Below are 8,201 nucleotides of genomic sequence, written 5' to 3'. Positions count from 1 at the left end.
GTTTTAGTGGGGATTCCCCTTCCCCTTTCGGGTCGGGTGAACCGGGTTCCCCTCCGGATCGGGGAAAATCACCATCTTTAACGACCAACATGGCCAAATGACATCCTTCCCCATTCAATTTTAAGTTTGGAGGACCAATTTGGTCCTGAAGTTCAAGAAGATCTGGATACTGGTGATGAAGGTGAGGTTGATGTTGTACATGAAAGTCAAACAGTTATAACTCACTAGAAGTTGACGAGACTCTTACTTTAGATTAAGCATCATTTTTTTTTGCAAATGAAATAACTTTTAGGGGTCATTTACCCAAATGCTTATCCGGTAAGTGCTTATCGATAGGATTCAACAAAATAATTTATTTTGATACATAAGATTTTAGTATATCAAAACATATCGAATGCAACAAGTTACTCGGTAAGAGTCGTCATCCTTACTTACCGGGTAAGACTCTCTATCATTTTCATTGCTCTTACCCTGTAAGATTCTTGTCTGTTCTCATATTCATCCGATAAAGAAACTTATCCGGTAAACACTTACCAAGTAAGTGTTTAGTAAACGACCCCATTGGTATGTTATTGATAGTGGGACGATTATATCTTTTGGGCATTTTTTAGTACATTTTATGAAGGATGTACATTTTTTTGGTATATATTTGTAAATAGACGAGTGTTTTTTAGGGTTTAGGTATATTTTTGCATGTATATATTTACCACATTATACTGGTTTCCAAGTTACAATGATACATTTTACTGATTTTAATAGTTTATAAGTTTTATCATTCAAAAACAGATAATTTAAGTTTTACCACAAATAGTCTTACCATATTAACCTGGTTTCCAATTTACAAAGATATATTTAACTGGTTTTATCTATACTATATTATAAAACATTTGATTATAGCTTCATGTTTGAATTCGTATAACTAACTACAGATAAACATCTCATTTTAAATATCAAAAATCTAAAATATAATTAAGATAACCATTGAGTTCTAGCAGAATATTTAATTATTATTTTTATATAAAATTATATTATCAAATCAAAATAAATTATTTCTTTATTAAATTTAAATTAAATTGTAATAAAAAAATTTATTAAAGAGATTTCACACAAAAAAGATATAAATATCTTCAAATTTATATTTTATTCAAAAATAAATACATTATTGTTTTCTCAAAACTACATAAAATCGTATTATAACATCGATAAAAACAATAAACAAAACAAAACATTAAAATCGAGATATATCTCGTCATATTATGTGGTATCCTTCTAATAGTTTATAAGTTTTATGATTCAAAATCAGATAGTTTAAAATTTTAATTATTTAAGATTTTATAGTTTTTTTTGGGGTTTTTAAAATAATTTATTTATTATTAATTGATTAAATGAGTGGTGGGGGTGATGTGGGGTAGAAGGAACGATGTATTGGAGAATTGGGACATAATTAACCTTGCTGTCTCCTTGACTCTTTTTTTTTTATTAATTTATTCTTATAATTAATTTAATCTAAATTCAATTTTTTAAGCCAAGATTAGCGTTTAAACGAAGTAAAAATAAAATAATAATATATAAAAAAACTGATAATTTTAAAAAAAATAAAAATTCATGCAAATAAGAAAATAAAATTACGGTGATTATTCTAATATAATTTTAAATATAGTTAACTATGAATTGGTCTACTGTTTAATGTATATATATATGTTAATCAAGGACTTAAAAATCATATTAAGGGACCGTTTACCAAATGTTTATCCGGGTAAGCGCTTACCAAGTCACTTTATCTCACTGGATGAATATGGTAAGTATCAAAAATCATAATCGGTAAGAGCGAGACAAGGACCAAGAGTCTTACCTGGTAAGTGAGGACGACGACTCTTACCATGGTAATCGCTTACCGGGTAAATTGTTGCATACGATGTCGTTTTTGTGGACTAAAATCTTACCCGGCAAGTAAATAATAGTGTTAAATTTTACCGGTAAGTGTGTGGTAAACGGCCCCCTTATTACAAAATATAGATACTGTTGGAGTAAGATAAACAACAGAACCCTTTGTTTCTCTATTTTAAAGAACATGCTGAAGATACTCTTATAGGCCATTTACCAAACCCTTACCGTCGAAGTGCTTACCAACAAAATTCATCATCTTCACTTACCTTATTGGTTACTGATTAGGACCATGAAAATGAACTATCTGTAAGCGTCTTCTCCTTCGGTTATCAGACAAGATTTTCAGTTCTTCATATGTTTCTTATCAGGTAAGATTTTTGGTACTTTCCATACTTACTCGTAAGGTTAAGGATGTGCATCAGGCGGGGTCCGGTGGACAACCAAAAATCTAATTGGATTTAGGATATGGAAACCAAGCCCCGAATTTTGGGTTCCAGATTTCGGCTTGCTTCGAGTTCGAGTTGGTTGAGTTTTGGAGTGGATTACTTTGAGGTCGGGTTGAGGTCGGTCGGGTTCAAGTATCGTTGGATAGATAAAAAAAATACGACGGACTATGATTTAGGACTTTCAAACGATAATTGGATATATATATATATATATATGTGTGTGTGTGTGTGTGAAAAAGTTCAAATGAGAACACATTCATTTTACGAGAATGCGAGAACACCCTTTTACTATAGACAATCACATATGATATTATTATTCTATCACATATATGATACACATGTGATACTAAATCAAAGACACAGGCGATTTTCGATGCAATCTTGGTTGCGGGTCAAGTCTCCCTTAAACCACTAAGTCATCTCACAAGTATTATCACATGTGATAAGGTTGTTGTTGATATGATACTATAGTCCGTCAAGACCATCACATGTAATGCTAAATCATAGACGCATACAACCTTTGGCACAATCTAAGTCGTAGAACATGTCGTCTGCACATCACAGTATCCCCTCGGGCGTATTATCACATATAATAAGGATGTTCTCGCATTCTCATAAAATTTCAGGTTTTTGGACGGGTCAGTTTCGGACCATTCAGGTTTGCACACTCATACACAAAATAAGTGACATTCAGTAAATCTTTACCGACAAGAGCATGATAAACCTTTACCAGGTAAACGTTTAATGATTACTTACTCCACCGAATTAACATGTCAAGGACAAAGAATCTCACCAACAAAACAGATGCCAAAAACTTAGTCTTACCCAGTAAGTGAATGACACGTCTTTACTTACCGGGTAAATTGTTACATGCGATGTCATTTTAATATATTAAAATCTTACCCAGTAAGATAAACAATAGTGTTGAATTTTACAGGTAAACGTCTACTAATGGAATAAAATTCCATTAGCGACATAAAAAAATATAAGATATAAAAAGTCTTAAGTTTTTTAATTTTATTGGAAATAAAAAATAAAAAAATAATTGTATGAAACGTACACGAAAATATAATAAAGTCATTTTCAATAATTAAAGATAATATTAATTAATATTTTTAATTTTAAAAAATTAGCGGTGACATTAAAGCCGGTTAATTATTAAATTAAGGATGTTCCCAGTTTTGTTACATGTCCCACTGCCATTGCAACATTTTTATTATTATTATTATTATTATTTTATTTTATTTTATTTAAATAAATTATTAATTTTCTAATTTGGGAAAAGCTATCATCTTAGCTGTCATTTCTTTAAATATTTAAATATTTATAAATAGTAATAAATAAATAAATAAATAAAAGGATTTAATTTCAACTAAACATGAAACATAATTTCAGTTGACTCTGAAAGCTTTGGTCAATGTTTTGGTTCCAAGCGACATTATTCAAATTTTAGTTCACATTATTTATAATTATTTTATTGAATATATACACGTGGTTGTAAGTTTTTTATATTTATTATATTATTTTTTATTAATTTTTATACAAATTTGACCGATTAAAAACAAAAATATAATATATTGATATTACTCAAAATATCTGGGATCACGTTAGACCAATCTGTTTTTATGAGATGCATGAGACTACTTTTTATATTTGAAACTTTACAACAAAACGCTATGAAAATAACTTTCATAGTGTTTTTGCGGTGAATGTTCGATTTTTTTTATTTTCACAACGTTTTGCTATGAAATTTCAGTATAAAAAATGGTCTCACGGATCTCACGAAAATAGACTAGTCTCACGTGAACCCAACTTGTTTTCGTGAGACCACTTTTTTACATTTGAAATTTCACAGAAAAATGTTGTGAAAATAACATTCACGGTGTTTTTGTTGTGAATGTTCGATTTTTTTTTAACTTCATAATGTTTTGTTGTGAAGTTTCAAGTGTAAGAAAATGGTCTCACGAAAACAGGTTGGTCTCACGTGAACCCAATCCTAACTCAAAATCGGGAAGTTGTTAGTAAAATGAGTAAATAACAATTTATTTTTTGTAATCGTACGTTTTCGTTTTTCGAGCGACTACGAATGGTCTGGAGTCATAATATGTGCAATTTCATGGCGACAAGGGTTTTAACTAGGGTGAGCATAGGCGGGTACCCGACCTTTTTGACAGGAACCGGAACCGGTGGTTCTTGAGATATTGGAACCGGAACCGGAACCGGAATCGGTTAGAGCGGTTCTTAAATTTTTGGAACCGGAACCGTCGGGAACCGGTTCCGGTTCCGGGTACCCGCTTCCTAAAATATTAAAATTTTGTTATTTAGAAATAAAAAATAAAACATTGTCAAAATACTAAATAAATAAGCAAAAATACTAATTATACAGAATAATGGTTACAAATATCGTTTAACGATTACAAACTATAATAGACTAATAGAAAATATTCAAAGTTTAACGATTACATACTATAATGGTAAATGTTCAAAGTTTAACGATTATATACTATGAATCCAAGTGAACACACAATTTGAAAAAATACAAATCATTCTATATGAAGAATTTAGATAAAGAATGAAGATGACGGCGTGCTTTCAAGATGTAAACCTAATACAAATTTAGTATTAAAAAATAATAATTATTTTTTTATTGAAAAATACCGGGTACCCGGCGGGTAACGGTTTCGAAAAATTGAGAACCAGAACCGGAACCATTCTTAGTCGGTTCCGTATTTTAGGAACCGGAACCACTCATATCGGTTTTGGTTCCGGAACCGGCGGTTCCAAGACGATTCCGGTTCCATAGCCAGGTACCCGGTTCCGCTGCTCACCCCTAGTTTTAACAGCGTCTAGATTCGAACCCCGTATAGATGAGATTTTTCACTACATCCTTCTGAGATTTAACCAGTACGCCACAACCTAATGAGTTTAGAAAAAAGTTCATAAGTCATGGTAAAATATATGCAAATGCATATTAACTCATATATTTATTATCAAAAGTAAAGACGAAAGTTGTGTGATGATAGGAGTTAAGGTGAAAAGTGTAAGAAATTTTTTTGGATACTTCATTACTTTTAATCCCAAAACAGCACATGAATTGCGCTTTAAAATAGAATTGATCTAGTGGTTTTCTTCAATTATGATTGATCTAAGGATGAAGATTCCTTGTTTACTTTTTTCACCATAACTTTCATTCTCACCGGAACCCAACCCTATAAGTAAATATAATTATTAAAATTTCGCAAAAAAAAAAAGTGTTTGTGAATTACCTTTTATTATTTTTCATCCTACAGTTATAAAAACCAGTTATTCAATACATTTATATTAAACCTTTATGTGTTGAAATGAAAAGTGTTTGGTTAGATGTATTAAACGGTAATCATTAGCCGAGCAGACCTTTAAAATTTCAAAAAACACATGTTAGTTAGTTTTTTATTTGGAGCAATCCGCTACAGAACAGTATAATCTACTGTCTGACTCATTGCAATATTTAGTGGCTGGTTTTAAAAGAAATTTAAACACGCTATGTTATTAGTAGGGCCATTTCTGACGAGTGAAGGGCTCCAGATGTTTTGAAAAGTTTTTGGGCATATATAACAGCATTAATCCAACTCTAATGAAATTTGTGCCGATTTTAAAAACTCAGTAATACCTTCTTCAGTCTTCAGAAAACATGATACATATATCTGAGAGATAGTGTGATCTATTTAGTATCATCGTTTTGTTTTCATTTTCACCTCAAAACTCTTATATTTTTGCATTTTTTTTTTTGGTAAGGGTGTCCGGGCCAAAGCCCGACTAATCCCCGGCAAATTTGGAGGCTAAACATGGCCCCCACTTAAATGTCGCAAACACTCCCCTCCCAGGGCTTGAACTCGGGTTCATGACTATGCCATGCCCAAGCCTTTACCACTAGGCTGGAAGGTCTTTGACTATATTTTTGCATTTTATGGTTGCTGTAAAGTGAAAATATTGTAAAAACTAAGTTCCCGTTTGGTTTGAAAGAATGAAATAGATTTGGAGGGATTTGCATTTCAAATCCATTCAAATCCCATGTTCGATTTGTTATATTGTCTGGATTTGAAATCCTTGAATTTAATCAAAATCCTTCAAGTATAGGATTTTGAAATCCTTAGGGACTGCTCGGGATTTTGTAGGATTGTATGCAATAAGGTTTTAAAAAATGTTAAAAAAACGTTTGTTTTGTAATAATCGATTAACAAAACTGTAATGCAATTATTTTTATAATTTTTTATGTATATTATTTATAAACTAGAAGAGTATTCGAACAATGCAGCGAGATACATATTGATTTTAATATTTTATTTTATTCTTTATCTCAGTCGATGTTATGATATGGTCTTATGTGGTTTTGAAAAAAGCGATGATGTTTTTATTTTTGAATAAAATATAAATTTGAAGATAGACAAAAATATATATCAATATTAGTATCAAATTAATTATTTAAAATTTCTCATTTTTTGTGTAATTTTTTAATTCAATTTTTTTAATTACAATTTAAAGATAATAATTAATTATTTTATAAGAAATTGATAATTATCTTAATTATATTTTAGATTTTTTATATTTTAAAGTCAGATGTTTATCCTCTATTTGATTATGTTTATCTGCAGTTAGTTATACGAATTCAAACATGAAGCTTTAATATGTTGTACTTATGCATAATTTATTTGTAATCTTGAATTTTAAGTAATATACATCAATATACAGTACTCCATGCATAAATAATGAGTTTTAATAGTTTTTGTCAAATGCTTTATAGTATAGTACAGATAAAGAAATCCAATCACATATCAAATCCTACAAACCAAACACAGTAATCATTTCAAATCTGTTCCAATCCAAATCCCTCCATAAAATTCAATTCACTCAAAAACAATCCTGCAAACCAAAACGGAGCCTACAAAATTTACGTCAAGCAACATTTCTCCTTAATTAAGTTCGATTATTTTAAATTTGAATAATTATTCCTGATATTTTATAAGCATAATAGTCTACTAAGTACCTAATTTAATAGTTGTTTTTTTTTTGTAAGGGTGTCCGGGCCAAAGCCCGACTAATCCCCGGCAAATTTGGAGGCTAAACATGGCCCCACTTAAATGTCGCCAACACTCCTCTTCCAGAGCTCGAACTCGGGTTCATGACTATGCCATGCCCAAGCCTTTACCACTAGGCTGGAAGGTCTTTGACAATATAATTTAATAGTTGTTTATTAAGTTGGAGCAAACTAATCATGGAGTAAACGATATAATTTAACATGAGATAAGTTTAAATATTGTTTTTATTAAATCATGAACGATTAAGTCGTGGAATATGTGTTTTTCTTAATATAAAAAGGAAAATCATATCTATGTGTCTAAATATCATATGTTTATCAGTTGTTTGAATGATGTCAGTATGCTGTAGGTGAAATGTCGGCAACTCTGATTTGAAGGGTTACAAATTCAAACGTTACACATGTTACCAGAGGTGCTAAAATAAACGGGTCAACGACGTAATTTTTAAATGACATGCTAAAATAAGTTCGAACAGATAAATGTATTTTTTTTGTACGTGCAAAAAACGTGTTGGGTGGAGTTGACCCACAAACGCTTTTATATCTATTTAATGAATAATTAACGTATTAAATGTAGTTGTAAATATATATAAATAAATATATATATAAAATATATATATATATATATATATATATATAAATAGAGGAGTGATCATATGAAAACCGCCCTCATTTGTGTAAACCGTGCAAACCACCTTCATCTGTCGATTTCATTGTTTAATCTTATGAAATTTTTTCATGAAATTGTTTAATCTTGTGAAATTGTTTCATATAATACTTTTTTTGATGAAGTT

The sequence above is a fragment of the Cynara cardunculus genome (assembly GCF_001531365.2).
Source record: "Cynara cardunculus var. scolymus isolate 2C chromosome LG 6, CcrdV1, whole genome shotgun sequence".
Classification (NCBI taxonomy): domain Eukaryota; kingdom Viridiplantae; phylum Streptophyta; class Magnoliopsida; order Asterales; family Asteraceae; genus Cynara; species Cynara cardunculus.
Note: the sequence above shows the minus strand (reverse complement) of the source record.